General features: G+C 43.6%; 1 protein-coding gene and 1 non-coding gene across 3 annotated transcripts in view; both read right to left on the reverse strand.

The window, feature by feature from the left end:
- Positions 1 to 20,268, reverse strand: part of LOC126162400 (extracellular sulfatase SULF-1 homolog) — a 782,309-nt gene that overhangs the window by 555,780 nt on the left and 206,261 nt on the right. The window lies entirely within an intron of this gene.
- Positions 17,142 to 17,216, reverse strand: Trnat-ugu (transfer RNA threonine (anticodon UGU)). The gene has a single exon. It is a non-coding gene; the product is annotated as a tRNA-Thr (tRNA).

A 20,268-nucleotide genomic window follows, 5' to 3' on the forward strand; every position in this document is an offset into this window, starting at 1 on the left:
CCAAAGTCTTCGATGGAAGTCGAAGCGTTAGTCTTGAGACGATATGTTGTATTTATGTCTAATCCTGCTGACAGCGTTACACGAAATACGTCTATTGTATACGGTAGTTCCGTAACTTACGAACCAGACTGAACAATGATTAAAAATGTCAACATGACCACTGATGTGTGTAAGGTGTTGTTTTACATTGTAGTTGCTAAACAGAAAAAAATTTACGTCGTAGCACTCTACATTACGACATTCCTCCACATCTTTGTTGCAACGAAATATTTGCGAGTTTTCAGTAACTTGTTCTCAGTTACTTGAGTACATTAATCATCTTATTGGACAAATAAAGCCCTTTTGTTTTCTCCGAACCGGAGGAACTGACAGACACTTCAACCTTGACATCACTCCCAGGCATCCATGCGATTATGGTTCATTGTTCCTAAACGCTTTTATTTTGTTGGGAAAAAATGACGGTCATGGTATCGACGCAAAGACCGCGGTCTATTTCTTTTCATACCGTTCTAAAACGGGAAGTAGTTACTTGTCTCCAGCAACCTTCCTGTCCGCAAGGTGACACTCTTCAATGGGAAGAAAACTAATGGCCATACTGTAGGCTGACAAAAAGGTCGCTAACGAAGTAATGATTCTAGTGGCTACAGACAGTCCACATATGTTTCACTGTTACTCCAATTAAAATCTTCCCTAGCACGTTACTGACAGCGATGTTTGCGTCTGCTTCATAACGGAGGCAATCCCCTTAGCTTCAGTACTGGCCGTAACAGCGGCGTGTGGCGCCTCAGCTGAGCTCGCAAGATGCGCGAATACCATAAAAGCGTTCTCTGTCAGAAGGATCTTACACACTTAATCTGAGTCGCGAAACAGTACCAGACAAGTGGGTCTCAGTGCTGGAGTTTAAAGGCAGCAAAGTTACAGTTTGGTGACCCTCGGCAGGAACATCGTTAGAGACGCAGAACAACATCGGATAGGACGAGGACGTGGAAAGAGAGTGAACTTGGTTTGTTTTTTTCAAGGAACCTTCTCAACATTCGCTTTAACTGATTTAGGGAAAGTTGGAAAACATAATAACAAAGACCGGGTGGGATTTTGTGTCCCGCTGCTTCTCAATACAGGTCTAACGTTTGAGCTACTGCGCCACCTCGCTCAGTTTCTGTCCTGTGTCTACAGATCTCCTTCGATTCAAGCTTACTCGTGCTGATATTGATTTCCAGGCGACACTGGTGTGGTAATTACTGACTGACCGTGTAGTAGACTAGTAATAAGAATCTTCTGCAGCACCGTAAGTTCAATCGAGAGGGCGTATTGTGGTTACGGTTTGCCTAGTGATACAAGGTGTTTCTTTTAACTTGGTTGGTTGTTTTCGGGAAGGAGACCAGACAGCGAGGTCATCGGTCTCATCGGATTAGGGAAGGACGGGGAAGGAAGTCGGCCGTGCCCTTTCAAAGGAACCATCCCGGCATTTGCCTGGAGAGATTTAGGGAAATCACGGAAAACCTAAATCAGGATGGCCGGACGCGGGATTGAACCGTCGTCCTCCCGAATGCGAGTCCAGTGTTCTTCTTTTAACTTGAAGCAAGTATTTTGAAATGCGAATCCCTTAATTTTATTGCTTGTTCGGATTCTATGCCAAAAAGACGTGTGGTTTACTCAAACAAGCATTGTTTCCCATTCGTGGTCGATGGCGCTATAATCAACAGATATCAAGTGTGCTTGTTTTGGCAATTGAGAACTGATGCATGTTATTCTACATTTCATTTATGATGTAAATGTAAACCTCTGTGTTGCAACGATTGATATTTATGTTCAAACGTTACTTTAGTGTTGCAACTGATTATACAGGAGAAACAATATGGCTAAACGTTGACATTTAAGGCAAATAAGTTACTTGTAAGGTAACGTAGTTTTCTCTTCCCTATACGGTTGACCTGGTGAGTTCCCAGACCACCGGAATGCTTGATTTCGGTGGCCGCCCTCGATGCCCACCGTCACGCTGACTGACTTCGGTGTGTTTCCATCCAATCGCCGTAATTCTCGCGCTGGCCACTATGTGGCTACCGGCAGAATATAGCCCACAACCACTGTAATAAAGTAAGTGCCACTGACAGGCGTACCTGCCTTGGATACTGATAGAAATCAAGCACCGCAGTGCTGAGAGGCTAGTGGACTCAGCGCAATCAAGAACCCTAATGGTGATACGCAAGGGTTATCACCAATGCCAAGCACCCCCATTGGCCTACATAACTATTGCATCCACGCCGCTGTTTCTGTGTCACGCTAACCGTAGTTTCTAATAAGCCTGTGAAACGGCAAAATATATTGTACTGTGCAATCAAATTTGGAACAATAGCGTAAATTTCGAACATAAATATCAACCGTTAGAACATAAAGGTTTGCATTTACATTCTTAATAAAATGTAGAATAAAATAAGTCGGTTCTTAATTAGATAAACAGGCACACTTGATAAATGTCCATAAAGCGCAATCTGCCACGAATCGAAAACAATGATTTCAGTAAGCCGTACGTATTTCTTGGCGAAGAATCCGTAAATACAATAAAATGGGGAGTTCCCATTTGATAATACAAACCCGATCTCGCCCACGCAGGAGGGGTGGTTAGAAGATGGGCAGTTAGTTGTAGCACAGAAATATGTCCCCTTTACTAATACACTCCTGGAAATTGAAGTAAGAACACCGTGAATTCAGTGTCCCAGGAAGGGGAAACTTTATTGACACATTCCTGGGGTCAGATACATCACATGATCACACTGACAGAACCACAGGCACATAGACACAGGCAACAGAGCATGCACAATGTCGGCACTAGTACAGTGTATATCCACCTTTCGCAGCAATGCAGGCTGCTATTCTCCCATGGAGACGATCGTAGAGATGCTGGATGTAGTCCTGTGGAACGGCTTGCCATGCCATTTCCACCTGGCGCCTCAGTTGGACCAGCGTTCGTGCTGGACGTGCAGACCGCGTGAGACGACGCTTCATCCAGTCCCAAACATGCTCAATGGGGGACAGATCCGGAGATCTTGCTGGCCAGGGTAGTTGACTTACACCTTCTAGAGCACGTTGAGTGGCACGGGATACATGCGGACGTGCATTGTCCTGTTGGAACAGCAAGTTCCCTTGCCGGTCTAGGAATGGTAGAACGATGGGTTCGATGACGGTTTGGATGTACCGTGCACTATTCAGTGTCCCCTCGACGATCACCAGTGGTGTACGGCCAGTGTAGGAGATCGCTCCCCACACCATGATGCCGGGTGTTGGCCCTGTGTGCCTCGGTCGTATGCAGTCCTGATTGTGGCGCTCACCTGCACGGCGCCAAACACGCATACGACCATCATTGGCACCAAGGCAGAAGCGACTCTCATCGCTGAAGACGACACGTCTCCATTCGTCCCTCCATTCACGCCTGTCGCGACACCACTGGAGGCGGGCTGCACGATGTTGGGGCGTGAGCGGAAGACGGCCTAACGGTGTGCGGGACCGTAGCCCAGCTTCATGGAGACGGTTGCGAATGGTCCTCGCCGATACCCCAGGAGCAACAGTGTCCCTAATTTGCTGGGAAGTGGCGGTGCGGTCCCCTACGGCACTGCGTAGGATCCTACGGTCTTGGCGTGCATCCGTGCGTCGCTGCGGTCCGGTCCCAGGTCGACGGGCACGTGCACCTTCCGCCGACCACTGGCGACAACATCGATGTACTGTGGAGACCTCACGCCCCACGTGTTGAGCAATTCGGCGGTACGTCCACCCGGCCTCCCGCATGCCCACTATACGCCCTCGCTCAAAGTCCGTCAACTGCACATACGGTTCACGTCCACGCTGTCGCGGCATGCTACCACTGTTAAAGACTGCGATGGAGCTCCGTATGCCACGGAAAACTGGCTGACACTGACGGCGGCGGTGCACAAATGCTGCGCAGCTAGCGCCATTCGACGGCCAACACCGCGGTTCCTGGTGTGTCCGCTGTGCCGCGCGTGTGATCATTGCTTGTACAGCCCTCTCGCAGTGTCCGGAGCAAGTATGGTGGGTCTGACACACCGGTGTCAATGTGTTCTTTTTTCCATTTCTAGGAGTGTATTAACTTCTCACCTAGAACATTTCATTCGTACGATGCTTCGTTTTTAGAGATATTTACTTGTATCAGGTTAAAACACCCTGCATATATCAGTCGTGATAATCGAACATGGCACACAGCACTATTTAGCATATTATCAGCTGTTTGTCCACAATAGCACTCCGAAGTACATTATACTGGCCACAATCCAACACCTTCGATTTCTATGTTGCTATGGATGTAAAAACAGAGTCAAAGGTTGCATAGATATCCGCAAACATATCGTAGATGTTATGTTTCAATGGGAATGACTAATGACAAACGTATTGCGTGATCGTTGTGGGTCTGTGCGTGGTTTGGGCGTCACATTTCACGAACGACAGTAGCGACTGTGTGCTGGGTTTCACGCACAGTCCTTTCTGTAAAATATTAGAAGCAGTTATTGTTGTCATGGCTAAATACGGCGTGCAGCAAGTTGCAGAGTGCAGTGTCAAGATATCTGAAGGCTCTGCGCTTCAACATGACAACGCGCCCCCACTTGACGTCTTCTTCAGAACAAAGCAATTATCGATATCAGAGATGGGCCGACATTTGTGTGTGCGTGTGAATTCCTAAGGGCCCAAGCTGCTGGCATCGTCGGTCCTTAGACTTACACACTACTTAAACTAACTTATGCTAAGAACAACACACACACACACACGTGCCCGAGGGAGGACTCGAACCTCCGGCGCGAGGGGCAGCGCAATCCATGACATGGCGCCTCAAACGACGCAGCCACTGCGCGCGGTCCGGTCGGAGTGGCCGTGCGGTTCTAGGCGCTACAGTCTGGAACCGCGAGATCGCTACGGTCGCAGGTTCGAATCCTGCCTCTGGCATGGATGTGTGTGATGTCCTTAGGTTAGTTAGGTTTAAGTAGTTCTAAGTTCTAGGGGACTGATGACCTCAGAAGTTTGAGTCCCATAGTGCTCAGAGCCATTTGAACCATTTTTTAACTCCGCGCGGCGGGCCAATATGTCACAATAAAAAAATGGGTTAGGTCTCTTTGCAGTTGAGCAGTCAGTTTCTTGCGATACAGAAAATATCTCATAGCATTTTTTTGATTGATCTGTTGGTCTGATGCAGAGGAGATTGTTAACTGCCTATTTATATAAGATTAACATTATTTTTAAGGAGTCCTCCATGTTAGTGAAACGTGTACGCTAATAACGCTGAATAATGCTGAAAATTTAAGTGAAATGGGAATTTGTTCACAATTACCACGTTACTGATATATTGCTTTTAACTATTATGTTTATCACAGTCAATACTCGCGTAAATTGATTAATGGCTGTATCAGTTTTGACTGACTAGTCATTATCAGTAACCGTATACAAAATAAGGAACAATGAAGTATACATACTTATAATGACATTTCATTAATACATAACGCTCTTACCTAACTACACTTCATAAAACTTAAAAGTGATTCCACAAAATTTCTTAATCGATGGCTGTGTCGAAGACGACTGGAAATCTACATTTCTATGGCGCTCCTACTAGGTAACGCACTGTGGAAACCCATTTGTGTCCTTATGCAGCCAGACGTGGCTGTGAAATCGTTTCCCTTTCTTTTGTGTACACTATTTAAAACTGTGTTAACGTAAAAGGACACACAAAAGTGCTTTTAATAACTTAAAGCTGCCTAAAGTTATTTGATAATGATCTAAAATTGTTTAAAAAAGGTTTACAGCATCTCCACATATATGGTGGGAAAGGCAGCGAAGTGCCTGCTGAATGATGCTGGCGTCAATTGCTATGCGACCGCCATTACGTTGGACTGCAGAATGTTGCAGGGCTACGATATAATGTTAAATGATGAAGACGGGAATCCTATTTCTATATATATGATATTGCTATCACACCTAAACGAACAAAAGTTACGGCACCAAAGGTACCCCGAACACACCGGCGTCGGTGGCTGGAGCGCTGAATGTGGGACCAGCCGCTCACCTTCGCCCCAGTGACCCGGGACTGGTACTGCCAAGGCTGGCCTGGCCAACCTCTCCTGTCGCCGGTGCCGTCTCCTGCGCTACAGCTACAGCTGGCTCAGATTGGGAGAATGGTGGCCCTCGGCATCCAGTCACTGCGCAGAGGGCGAAAATCCACGTACCTCTTTTGCAGAGAGCAGTGTCTACATCAAGCCTATTTTATGCACAGTTAAATAAATCTTATGTCGTCGTTTTCAAGTAGGTAATGGTGAAGCTCTCTCGATAAAAACCATTACGTACCTCAAAGACAAGCAAGTGTTATTAACCAGACTACTATACTGCACTACACTTCCAGCACTTTTCGAAGATTGTAGACTTCTTGAACTAAATAAACTTTTCGGTTGCATTTTCGTAACTACTTCATCGTTAATTGATGTCCCTTTCATTAAGCAATGTGTCCACACTGATAAGAGTGATTGTCATTTGTCGAGGGAATAATGAAGAATGGGATATAACCCGTCGTCTTTGACCAATGACGTCACAAGTTACCCCAGATGATGTATTCAAATTCAAATGGCTCTGAGCACTATGGGACTTAACATCTGAGGTCATCAGTCCCCTAGAACTTAGAACTACTTAAACCTAACCAACCTAAGGACATCACACACATCCATGACAGAGGCAGGATTCGAACCTGCGACCGTAGCGGTCGCGCGGTTCTAGACTGAAGCGCCTAGAACCGATCGGCCACACTGGCCGGCCAGATGATGTATTGCACAGATTTAACAGCATAGGCGAATGTTGAGAAACAAAGGAATGTGGGACAGAGAAACCAGATGGTGTACGTATATCACGTACGTCCATATTTCGAACGTAATTTTAGGTATATCGTATTCTTCGGTTGACTTTTTCTCAACTGAAGAATAAGATACTAGTGGAAACAAAGGGGGGGGGGGGGCAGAAGTAATGTTAATATGGACTACCTCAGTTGACATGGATTAGTTGTGTCCCGAACTTCAGTTGATCTGTATAGGTTAACTGCAGTACAGGATACAAATTTAACACATGTCGATTTTCTCTCCTTCTCTAGCTCTAGTATCTTACTCTTCAGTTGACCAATGTGGCTCAACTGAAGTACGGGATAAAAGCTTTGCAGTTGTCGCTTTTTTCGCCTTCGCTAGTACTACTATATTTTACAGTCGATACTAATGCTATCGAAGCGAACGTACCGACATACGTAAAATTTGCATACCTTACTTCAGCTGACCTATATAGATCAACTGAAGAATAGGATATTAGTTCTAGCGAAGCCGAAAAAAAAGTTACAACTGTAAGATTTGTGTCCCGTACTTCAGTTGACGAATTCAAAGACAACGGAGAACAATATGGTAAGATAAAGAAATATATGACATAAGACAAATTCAATATAACATAAAAATAAGACTCTAAACTTAGCATACACAAACTCCGCCCGGAAAAAACATTACCTAACATAATAAAATGAAGAAAGATGCAACAAACCGAAAAACTCCAAATTAATACCTGAATCGTCCCCCAAAATCTACCCTTTTCCAAAAGTATCGTATACCCCCACTCCCCATCCCAACATGAAATACTTACATTTACCCAACATGTTTAAGAAAACAAAAAGGAAATATGTATGCGGTACACTTTGCCTCCAGGAATATTCATCTAAATGGCTCTGGAGTGTCGAAATGCGTCGTTTTACCCTCCCTACAACAGACTTTATGGCTCCCCGATAACCCTCTATACTACAGATACAAGCCTCATAAGCTGAACTTCTGATAGCTGATTGGTCAGGGTGACGGACTGCCATCCTAAGAGGCGCGGGTTCGATTTCCGGCTGGGTCGTCGATTTTCTTCGCTCAGGGACTGGGTGTTGTGTTATCTTCATTTCATCCCCATCCGGAGTGCAGGTCGCCCAATGTGGCGTCGAATGTAGTAAGACCTGCACCAAGGCGGCTGGACCTGCCCCCTAAGGCGCCTCCTAAACCCTCATTTCATTTCAGTGTTATGATACACCACAAGGTGTTGAACGCCTCTATTCCCCAATCCTTATAGGAAGAAAACCCATCTGAAATTACTACATAACCTTCGGCCAAATAATCCTTAATTAATTAAATCAAATGTTCGTTCGATTAGGAACCACTTTGAAAACAACGTCGAAATTATCGCTCCCCCAAACTTGCAATCCCACAGCAGGTTCCCCCCTTTTGCACTCCGTTTCCCCAAAAGCGGATTCATCAGTTTCGACAATGCCCCCCTCCCCAAAGGCCCCCCTACACTTTATATAGTCCCCACAGACTTCACTACAAAAAGAATACCATCAAGACCTGCACGCTCAGTCACACAAGATTCATGTACACGCAACCACACAACGTACTTCAAACACCAACGATATGTTATTTTCATGATAACTCTCAAGGCCAGCTTCGACTTCTCAAACCATGTTCCTCTTCGAACTGAACGCCATAATCGATCTTTGGTACACCTCCATATGTGTAAACCATGAATGCGATGCGCTGACACTCATCACGCCCATATGTTTGCCGCACTCACGACATCGAACATAATCAGCAGTAGGACCACATAATTGCAAAAACCGAATGGTTGACAACTTATCTACACCTAAAGCCTCCTTCAAAGTCGTCCATGTTCATGGGAATAAATAAATCCATACCTACAGACGAATACCAAAAATGAAAATGTGTCCATAATGAAAAAAAAATTCTTCCAAAGTGTCTCAAACTCACTATGAATGAAAATAAGTTGCTAAGGAATTGGAACGAACAAATGATTTAAATTAAGACAAACGACAAAAATCGTACACAATATCTAGCCCCGTCTCTGAAAAACACATTCATTTTTTTCAATTCACAATGAGGACGTTTCGCCATCAAAGATAAACGGTATGTTATCTATGGCTCGAAAATAACGAGATCAATATCTACGACTAAAACACGACGTCATTGATCAAAGCCCACGGATTATATTCCGTTCCTCCGTTGACCCTTTGTCGGAATATTTGATGGATACGGGTTTGGTCGTGATAGCGGCACATGGAGTGAAGAAGGCCTTCAAATTAATATTAATAAAATAAAAATAATGACATTTGTTTAGTCATAAAAGTTCTACAGAGCTTAATATTCCAAGCGAAAAATGAAAACCGGTTGTGATTCAAAAACTGCATTGGGTCTAGGCCCCTGTTTGTGTATAGTCAACTAAGAACGATTTGACTGCAAAAAAATAAAAAAATAAATAAATAAATAAAAGGAGGGGGGGCTAATCCGATTTGGTCTCACTTTCTCGTTTGTCAACGGAAGACAGTTAGTGAATATCATCATGAGCGGCGAGCCGCATCAGGGAGATGGGCAGTTTTGGCAAATATGGAGCTGTGGCCTGCTCCGTGATTTTCTGAACATAGCCGGCACCTGTCCTCACTGAGAGCACGCACCATGCCGCTATTGCCTCCCGCAGGGAATAATAGAGCGTGACATTTTTGCCTTTTCTGCGCAAACATCACAGGGCGAGAGCCCACAGCGCCGTCCGGTCATCGTGAGAAAGTCTGTTCCATTTGCCGAGAAAACCAATCTTGTGTTTGTTAATGTGCATTTTTTTACATCAAGATTGGGAAGTTTCCGCTGCGTTCCCCTGTTTTTTTTTCGTGAAATAAGCGGAATTCCCGTCCGTTATATTGACACTATCACTGAGAGGTTTCTTCCACGTAGAGCGTTTTTGAAAGCAGAGAATTGAGGAGGGAGAACTAAGATTCGTGGCTGTTCGTGTGTCAGCTGCAGAATAATGCTGATGGGCGCAAGCTTTGCGGATTTTGGGGAAATGTAAGTGCCAATCTGCGGTAGTTCTGAGCAGCTCGCTGCTTACTTGTTCTGATTTGACTTTTAATGTCCGATTTTGACTCATTAACTTCGGATTCGTGAGCTGTCCAGGTAAGGATATCTTGCTGCGATTTATCCGTCCGGTCTTCCATATAATTCGATGCCTTCACTCAGGATACGCATCATTTTGTGTAAATTCAATGAGGTTTTTAGAGAACTTTGCTCTCTGTCAACTTGTGAATTTTTTCCATCTATCAATTAGAGCAAATAAAAATCCGTTTTAAGGAGACTTCACTTAAATTTCGAGATACTTTGCTTATCCTACGCTGTTCCATGATTACGCGATCCAGCGACAATAAACGTAACCTGTTGTTGCCCTACGTTTTTTATTCTCACTGTGACGGTGTTACTGTTGTCCACAGCGGCCGAACTCAACTATCCGTTGCTTGTTATTCAATGAAGGTAAAGAGCATTGCACTCGCTCATCTTGTATGATTATAGATTTGTTTTTGATCAAGGGAAAGTTGGGTCGGTTTCCCCTAGGATTGCAACTTTGCTGTGGGTTGTTTCATGGTCACTTGGCTAACGACCTTGCAGAGTTCAACGTACTAAGCAATAAAACTTTATAGCAAGGTCATAATTATCATAGCGCAGAACATGCTGCCTTCCAAAACAGTGAAAAAAAAACACATCTTTCAGTTGGCGTATTCTTTTTTGTCTTTTTAAAATGATTGATTCTATTGGTACCTGAGAATGAATATGTGTATGAATGTCTGTGAAGTTGGTTGAGAGAGGATGAGGTTTTAATTATTATTTTAAGCTACCAAAGTTTGCGTTATGGATATATTAACGACGTTTGCTATAGAACGTTTTAGTAAAGGTGCTAATAAGAGTCCCGCCTAGCGCCCATTACCTGTCATCGTCGTCATCTTCATCTCCACCACCACCACCACCACCACCACCACCACCACCACTATCACTTCTATTTGGGAAATCAGCTTGAAGCACAAACTGGTGATGGATCGTGTCTTGTGGTATGAACTGACAGGAAACATGCGCATCCAGCATCGCGACGTTTGCCAGCTCTTGCAAGTGCCAGAAGGCAGAGGAACAGCGTCTATTCACTCTCTGTTGAAGTTACATGGTTACAGCTTCTGGCTTTCGACACCTAATAATGCATGTCTTCTCTGTTCACATTGTAGGAGCAGATCACGTGATCGTATTTTCTAAAATATCCTTTTACTTTGCTGTGCTAGAAAATAATTTCCTGCTGATGGCCCATGCTGTTGCCTCTGGAACTTGAGTACCCTGGCATCCTACGAGAGGAGTGGAAGCGACGCTATCGGCAGAAGATCATGCCGTGCCTGAGTTAGCACTCAGCGCACACCTGCCGAAATGTAAAACAAATTTATGCGTATCTTTCTGATAAACAATCACCATCTGGTGGATTTTGGGAAACACGAATTACGTCGTCTCGACGTCAGGTGTTGCCTGTATAACGGCCTAATGAAATGAGAGCGTTCCGTAAACACGTCTAATCTGACATCAATACTTTATATACCGCTGAAATAAGAAAAAGTTGTATCGAAGTCTTGAGTTCCTGTCTGTTGTAATCTGACAAGAAAGGTCCCTGTCAATAAGCGTTCGCTGCCGAGAGAGGGCTCTCGGCGAGAAACCAGTTTAAGGCGTTCGTCAAGTTATCGTTCACAGTCTCGTTTCAGCATAGCTTGTTAGTCGAGGCTTAAAAGCATGGAGCAGAACAGTCACTCGATGTCGTGAGTCCAGCCTCGCGTCTACGAATTTAAAGCTCAGTTCAACACACAGATTTAACCTAATTAATTTGACTCTTCCTGCGCGTTAATTTAGTAAACTTCTTTACGTTACGATGAACCAGTAGTGCTAGTCCGACAAGGAGCTACACTGCGCTGCAATGAAGGGTACACGAGAAGTGAATCGCCAATAACTTGCAAATACTTTTAAGACACTGCAAAATAACGTGCATTCTCAAAGGTACTAAAGAAATACGAATTTAGCCCAGCTATAAAATTTCTGGTTTCCCGTAACACTTCACAGGAGTATCTACATATCCCGCCAACATGGACACTGACGCAATGCAAAATTTGTGATAGCTCTTCGTTCTTTCTTAGCTACACGGGTGTTATCGTCTTGTACTTGTCGTTCATTGTACCTGCAAGATGACAAGAAATTAGCTGTTATAACACCAACTTTCAGAAGCCCCCTTTAATGACACACTAATGTCTTGGATTTCGCTAACAATGACACGATAACGTTGCAGATAACAGATTACTCAAATCAGTCAATGTTGTTTCTAGGTGACAAACTAAGTTAAAGGAAGACGGACTGACGGAGAAGGTATGAGTGTGCGCTTGACTAGGACTTCAATTCAGACCATGTCAAGACAGTCATCTCATAACTACTGTACGTCTGTTTCTTTCTGTTATTTTAGTAGCTCGATTTAGTATATTGCGTATCAAAACGCTGATTATTTGGGCAGTTTATTCATTTCAGCTAGTAACAGCAAATGGACTTTTCGATAATCACGACAGGAGGTGGTATATTTATTCGAAAGAGGCCTGGAGACAGTGGTAGATGTAAGCTATACTATATAAAAGTGAGAAAGAGATAATAGATTGTAAGACATATCCAGGAGCAGGCAGCCTCAGATGAAATTTAGTGATGATGAAGAATAGGCTGAAGTTCAAGGGAATATCAAGAAGAATCAGTGGCTAAAGAAGAGGAATTCTGAAGATTTGGGGAATGATGATGAGCTTTTGAAATTCTCTGAGGCAGTAGATAAAGCGGTAATTAATATTACAGCAGAAGTTCAGATGAAGAGGAGTGGACATCCCCACAAAGAGTAATGGCAGAAGTTGGCAGTTACAGTTACAAAGAAGGTAAATGCGAAAAAGACTTGCGTAACAGGAAAACAGTATTTCAATTGATTGACAGAAGAAGTAAATACAAAAATATTCAGTAAAAGAAGGAAGTACAGTAATGTAAGTCATTTAAATACAAAAATATTCAGTAAAATAAGGGAGTACAGTAATGGAGCTCACATAGGACTGAAATAAATACGATTGGCAGCGGAGCGGAAGCTAAATGGCTGCAGGAAAAATTGAAGAAACTGAAGAGGAAATTGTTGTCGGGAAGACTGATTGAGCATATACAAAAGGAAAAACGACACAAGGGCGAATCCGCCAAATGTATTGCGTACTTTTTATCATTTGTAGGGTATTTTCGGTTGACGACAATGTACCATGTTGATCTGACTGATGTAGGTAGGTGGGGGTGGTGGACCGTGCGCCACACCACGTGCCAATGAACAGCTGGATGTTTGCGTTCCACCCTATTCCGGGCGATCTGTCGAAGAAGCAGATGGTACACGTCCTTCGATGTCGACTGTCGGGTCGTCGGTAAACGCTCTGGTTGGTTGGTTGGTTGTTTGGGGAAAGAGACCAGACAGCGAGGTCATCGGTCTCATAGGATTAAGGAAGGACGGGGAAGGAAGTCGGCCGTGCCCTTTCACAAGAACCATCCCGGCATTTGCCTGGAGCGATTTAGGAAAATCACGGAAAACCCAAATCTGGATGGCCGGACGCGGGATTGAACCGTCGTCCTCCCGAATGCGAGTCCAGTGTGCTAGCCACTGCGCCACCTCGCTCTGTTGTCATGGAAGACATAGCGGATCCAGTAGTAGTGTTAGAAGCTGGAAGGGCTTGTGATAACGTGTGACCAAATAAACCTAAAAGATACATAACATTCCCTTGGAATTTCTAAAATTGCTGGGGTAAATGACAACTAAACGGTTATTGAAGCTCCTATATAGAAATTTGGAAATTTTTGGTACGGTCTTATGGGACCAAACTGCTGATGTCCTCAGTCTCTAATTCTACACACTGCTTAATCTAACTTAAAGTAACTTACGCTGTGGGCAACACACACACTCATGCCCGAGGGAGGACTCGAACCTCCGATGGGGGGCGGGGGGGAGGGGGGGCGGGGGAGGGGGGAGCCGCACGGGCCATGACAAGTCACTCTAGACCGCGCGGCTATAGAATCTATGGTGGTATAGAAATACCATCGGACCTTGGGAATATATGATTCACACCACCTGAAGCAGTTGAGCGCCCCACAAACCAAACATCATCATCATCATCATCATCACATAATACGAAGACAACAAGGGCAGATAAATGTGACAACTATCACACAATCTGCTTGACACCTGTTGCACTCGAGTTGCTGACAAGAGTAAGGTATACATAAATAGGCAGAAAATGAAATGATAATTAAATCAAGACAGGCGTCGATATACAGGTGAAAGGTCTCTGTTGGATTCCTTTCATGTTTGATTTCTTAAATCTGTTGTCATTTACGGCATAAATTCCTCTTCTAAATGTACTGTGGCGTTTCTGACTATCTGGGAGGAGACTGAGTAGTGGAACGTGTTACTTTTACACATAAACAAGAACGATAGTCACACTACTACACTTTAAAACACAGTTTATATGTAATTCATGTCACAGTCTCATACGGAACCTACATCCGCTTTCTTTTATATACTGTATATGATAAGATACTGTCATCCCCCTTCCCTTCTGTGTGAGAGGATGAATGAGCAAATCTATTTCTAGTTGGATGCTAGAGGGTAGCAGACAAGCCTGTCTGCTAGAGAACAGTAGGACCAACGTCGGAACAGGTAGCTATGCTTTCTAAAAGCAAAGAGGTTTCTATCCTTAGTATGGTCCTGTCCGTCCCTTGTCATGTTGGTATAGGAAGCTGCCCCTCTGGCCACTTCCGTTTGTATTTGTGAGCCACCCTCAGGAAGGGACCAGGTCAGTCTGTCCGTGGCGAGCGTCTGAAGTGGTAAGATCTCCGGCTAAGCGCGTGTCTGCAAGTCCGTAGGACGATGGATTTCTTAAGTTCAGCCCAACTGAAAATTTAATCACCTTTATATCAGGTTTAGCTCTAAAATATCTAATGTTATCTTAAATTGCAACGCAGTGTATTTCGAGTGTGAAGTTCAGAATATTTTCCAGTAGTTGCTTTGTCACTACTTTGTGAGTAAAGTGGAACCACGTGTTGATCAGTAACTCTAACTAAGATCATCAATCTTAAATGCGAGTGTGCGTGAGATTATAACATCTCGTCTTGACAATATTTTTCAATATAGCAACTTTTCTTTATGTTCAACCCACGTGGGGTGTACTTTTGTGAGACCACTACCACGTGTTTATATAATTGTTTGACCCATCAGGTTAATAGTAAGACGTTAGTAACCAGTTCGAGGTTTTTCTTTTGTAAATTGCTTTTCGATCTAATTTATTTCAATTATCAAAATTATTGTGGAGTTACACGCTTTGTGTAAACCAAGTTGACGACGTGAAGCGTGTGGTGTAATCATCAAAGCAGCCCTCAGCTATTCTTTTCAGGAAGATTTCACAGAGAGTTAGTATGAATTTAGTATACCAGTGTGTGGTAATTACATGACGGACAGGATTGTGCTACGAACGTAACTTCTTTGGTTGAAAATTGAATCGGTTGGTTGTGGTTAATTTCCTCTTGCATATGTTTCAACGTTCTTCGTGTGTTATTTTATGAATGCAGTGTTGTATGCAGTCTCCCAATCTTGGCTCCATATTTGATGTGTTCCGTAAGATTACAAACTCACATTTTCACAGTCCTAAATAAGGCACCAGCTTAGTTATGACTCACGTTTAATATGCTGAAATTTCAATGATCAATGTTAAAATAAATTTCCAAATATAAACTGATTTATTTATTTTCATTTAAATTCTCTTTTATATATATATATATATCACAGGTTGTCGTATGACTATTAAAAGATTATAATTAACGTTAGTCTGGTTGGGAATTTGGTAAGCTAGACTGGATACCTGGTGAAACAGTTGCGCAGTAATGCAAGGGTAACTTCCCCAGATAGCTCATAGCTTTTAAACGGCTTTTATTGTCAATCAGCACCACTGTCATAGCAAATTAATGCAACAACGTTACACAGGGTGAGTCACCTAACGTTACCGATGGATATATTTCGTAAACCACATCAAATACTGACGAATCGATTCCACAGACCGAACGTGAGGAGAGGGGCTAGTGTAATTGGTTAATACAAACCTTAAAAAAATGCACGGAAGTATGTTTTCTAACACAAACCTACGTTTTTTTAAATGGAACCCCGTTAGTTTTGTTAGCACATCTGATTATATAAACAAATACGTAATCAGTGCCGCTAGTTGCATTGTAAAATGTTAATTACATCCGGAGATATTGTAACCTAAAGTTGACGCTTGAGTACCACTCCTCCGCTGTTCGATCGTGTGTATCGGAGAGCACCGAATTACGTAGGGATCCAAAGGGAACGATACTCACGTGGTTTCCGTTTTCAATTACGGAGTGGAGTAGAGTGTGTCCCGACATGTCAGGCCAATAGATGTTCAATGTGGTGGCCATCATTTGCTGCACACAATTGCAATCTCTGGCGTAATGAATGTCGTACATGCCGCCGTACATCTGGTGTAATGTCGCCGCAGGCTGCCACAATACGTTGTTTCATATCTTCTGGGGTTGTAGGCACATCACGGTACACATTCTCCTTTAACGTACCCCACAGAAAGAAGTCCAGAGGTGTAAGAACAGGAGAACGGGCTGGCCAATTTATGCGTCCTCCACGTTCTATGAAACGCCCGTCGAACGTGTACCTCACCCCTCATGGTAATGTACATGAGCGTCAGTGAAAAAGACCAGTAAAAAGGTGTTAGCATGTGGACGTAATGTGCTGTTCCAGTCTCTTCTGTACCTAAGGTCCATCACCGTTCCCTTTGGATCCCTACGTAATTCGGTGCTCTCCGATAAACACGATCGAACAGCGGAGGAGTGGTACTCAAGCGTCAACTTTAGGTTACAATATCTCCAGATGTAATGAACATTTTACAATGCAACAAACGGCAATGATTACGTATTTGTTTATATGTTCAGATGTGCTAACAAAACTAACGGGGTTCCATTTAAAAAAACGTAGGTTTGTGTTAAAAATATACTTCCGTGCATTTTTTTATTGTTTGTATTAACCAATTACACTAGCCCCTCTCCTCACGTTCGGTCTGTGGAATCGATTCGTCAGTATTTAATGTGGTTTACGAAATATATCCATCGGTAATGTTAGGTGACTCACCCTGTGTATCAACGGGGACAGCTGAAAATGTGTGCCCCCACCGGGACTCAAACCCGGGATCTCCTGCTTACATGGCAGACGCTCTATCCATCTGAGCCACCGAGGGCACAGACGATAGTGCGACTGCGCGGATTTATGCCTTGCACGCTCCCCGTGAGACCCATATTCCCAACTTAATGTCCACACACTACATTCGTGGTGCCCCTGCCCATTACACTCATTGCACGCGGCAGATAATCTTACCGAGTCCCGTAAGCGTTCGGGCAATGTGTGTGCATCCGCACAGAAGAATAAGGTCAATGGCCGGTTAGCCTTAACTACATGAAGACGGTATCTGTTCTTTCGGACATGTCCGAAAGAACAGCTACCATCTTCATATAGACAGAAAATTGTGGATCTATAAAATAACGATCAGTTTTGCTTCAAGGAAGACAGAGACACAAGAAAGGCGCTCTCTGAGGCTGCACTCGTTATCAGAGTCAAGACTTACGAAAATACATTTCCATAGGATTCGTCGAACTAGAAAACATGTTCTTCTGCGTAAAGTAGTTCTAGTTGTTTGAAATTCTCAGAAAAATAGATGTATACTTGAGGGAGATGGTTAACCTGTAAGAGAACTAAACGGGAACAATAAGACTGAGAGACCAAAAGAGAAGAGCTCAGATTAAAAATGGCGTAAGAGAGCGAGGCAGTGTTTTTCCAGTACCGTACAATCGTAAGTAACTGACGGAGAGGAGTGAGTGGGAGAAGGGGTCGAATGATAGCTTCTGCTACACAAAAGGGAGCCATAGGGGTTAAAACTGTAGGGGAAGACAGAAATTGGAATGCGTCCTACAAATAATCGAGGAAGTTTGGTGCAGGTGGTACTCTTGAGGTGAACAGATAGGCGCAGGAGAGGAAGTAGTGGCAAGACTCATCAACACAGCTGCAAGTCTGATGAACAATACCCGCCAATCCCTCACCTGCCCTGCAAAGCTTATCGGTTGACTTCAGGGGACACGAGGGTCGGATTTACTCTGAGAGCCCGCACGTGAATTTACAGGGTAAACCAGAACTCTAACGACTAACTTTCAGAATTTATTCAAGAATACTTCCTGAGTATTTTAGTGCAGGGGACCAACGAACTCGGGCTGCTCCTTACAGAATTATAGCATTTCGTTGCCTGTCTTGCCTACCCTACAACATTCTTTCAACCTTCCAAACTGTTTCTGACCACCCTGTATATGAGATAGGGTAGGGTGGAGGGGAGGGGAGGAGGGCGGAGGAGGTTACTGAGATTGCCTGTGTGGGTTTAAAATAATTATTCATTTGTGCCGTTACTGAGCAATGTCGGCAGCTCTCCGAAGTTCATTACATAAATGGAAAGCTGGTTACTACGTCATAATCAGTAGTAAAAGTAATAAAAGTTGCTTCACACTATAGACCAATCCAAGGCGAACGACTGATCTCTGCCGGGACCGTGGACCGTTCCAGACAATGAGTGATTTCACGTGCCTGCACGGCAGACAGACAGCAATTAAGATCTCAGCGCTCAGTTAGCGAAATGCCAAGTTGGAACAACGGACAGAGCAAGGCGTGATCTATCAGTACACAAAGTTCTGAGCGTAGTGTTTGCCGTGCAGCTGCATCTGGTGCGTGGGTGGACGGGGTGGGGTGACGGGGGTGGGGGGAGAGGTCGGTGTCCGTGTGTGGATTACCCACTAAGGAAAGCTTCTCCTGTGTACGGAGACCTCTGGGAACAGTTACCATCACTAAAGATTGCGTTGTTACTGAAGATTACATTCGATGAAGCTAGCGGGACTCACTACAACAAAGCGAATGCAGAAAACAGATGTAATACAACAATACGAAAACCGGACACAACTTTAGCTCGTTCGTTTATTATTAACATATGAATATCAAGACTTTTTTATCTGTATTTTATTTCGATCTTCAGTTTATTACGATATTGGCATGGGATCCCTATCAAATAGGATTAACAATAGACATCAAAAAACTCCAAAGAAGGACAGCTCATTCTGTATTATCGCGAAATAGAGGAGAAAGTGTCATGGAAATGATAAATGAGGTGGATTGGCGATCATTAAAACAAAAGCGTTTTGCGTTGTGGCGAGATCTGTTCACAAAATTTCAGTCATCAACTTTCTGCTATGAATGGGAAAATATGTGATTGTCGCCAATCTATACAGGGAGAAATCATTATCGTAATAGAATAAGAGAAATCAGACTTCCTACAGAAAGATTTAATTGCTATTTTTCCCACGCCCTGTTAGAGAGTGCAACTGTAGACAGATAGTCTGAAGCCGGTTCGAAGAACTCTCTGCGACTTGCAGCGAATTGCAGCGTAGTAGATGTAGATTGTCTTTGGACTGAGGGTTCGAATCCAGATGTGGTTTTTATTTTGTCGTGTTCGGTATTAATAGGTGTACCTCGAACCTAATCTTGTAGTAGATCACACTTCCACTGGCTGCAGCGTAACTCTTTCAATATAGCAAAGCGGATTTACGTAACGTTTTCATCTTATTTTTCCTCGTCAAGTATTCTTTACTATCGATTACGCGCTCACTTGAGCAGTTTTATTCCCGCCCCCGTCTCGTGTTCAGTTGTCTTGAAATAAATGAAAACAGAGAAAGCCTTCGACCATAAATATAATAGACTGGCCCTGACGTCATTTTCGTGGCTCCAACATCTCTGGGCTGAAGTCACGTGAATGTTGGCAAAACATGGTTGTTTCGTGTTGCGCTTATGGCTGTACTCAGCGTTTTGTCGGGGAAATGGCATTACATTTCACGTGTAAGTGTGTCTAAGATGGTGCAGATGCGTCTATTGAAATCTGCTGAAGTGACTTTTATATGTTTTTTACACTTGAAATAGAGTATCACGTAAATTAAAGTGTTGAAAGTGATGCCTGTAAAGTCAGACTGATATTACATTTTGGAAAGTATCTGTGATAATTCGGTTACAGAAGTAAGTGTAATCGTTTCTCGTTGCTACTCATAGGTTCCGTAAGGATGAAAACCGAAGGCAGCTTTGGATACAGGCCCTGAAACGGAAAAACTTTAAGCCGTTTGCACATACGCGCCTTTGCTCGAAGCACTTCGCGGAGAAGTGTTTTGATAGGTTAGTTATTATTTACAATGTATATCTATAATTTGTATT

The sequence above is a fragment of the Schistocerca cancellata genome, chromosome 2 (assembly GCF_023864275.1).
Source record: "Schistocerca cancellata isolate TAMUIC-IGC-003103 chromosome 2, iqSchCanc2.1, whole genome shotgun sequence".
Taxonomy (NCBI): Eukaryota; Metazoa; Arthropoda; class Insecta; order Orthoptera; family Acrididae; genus Schistocerca; species Schistocerca cancellata.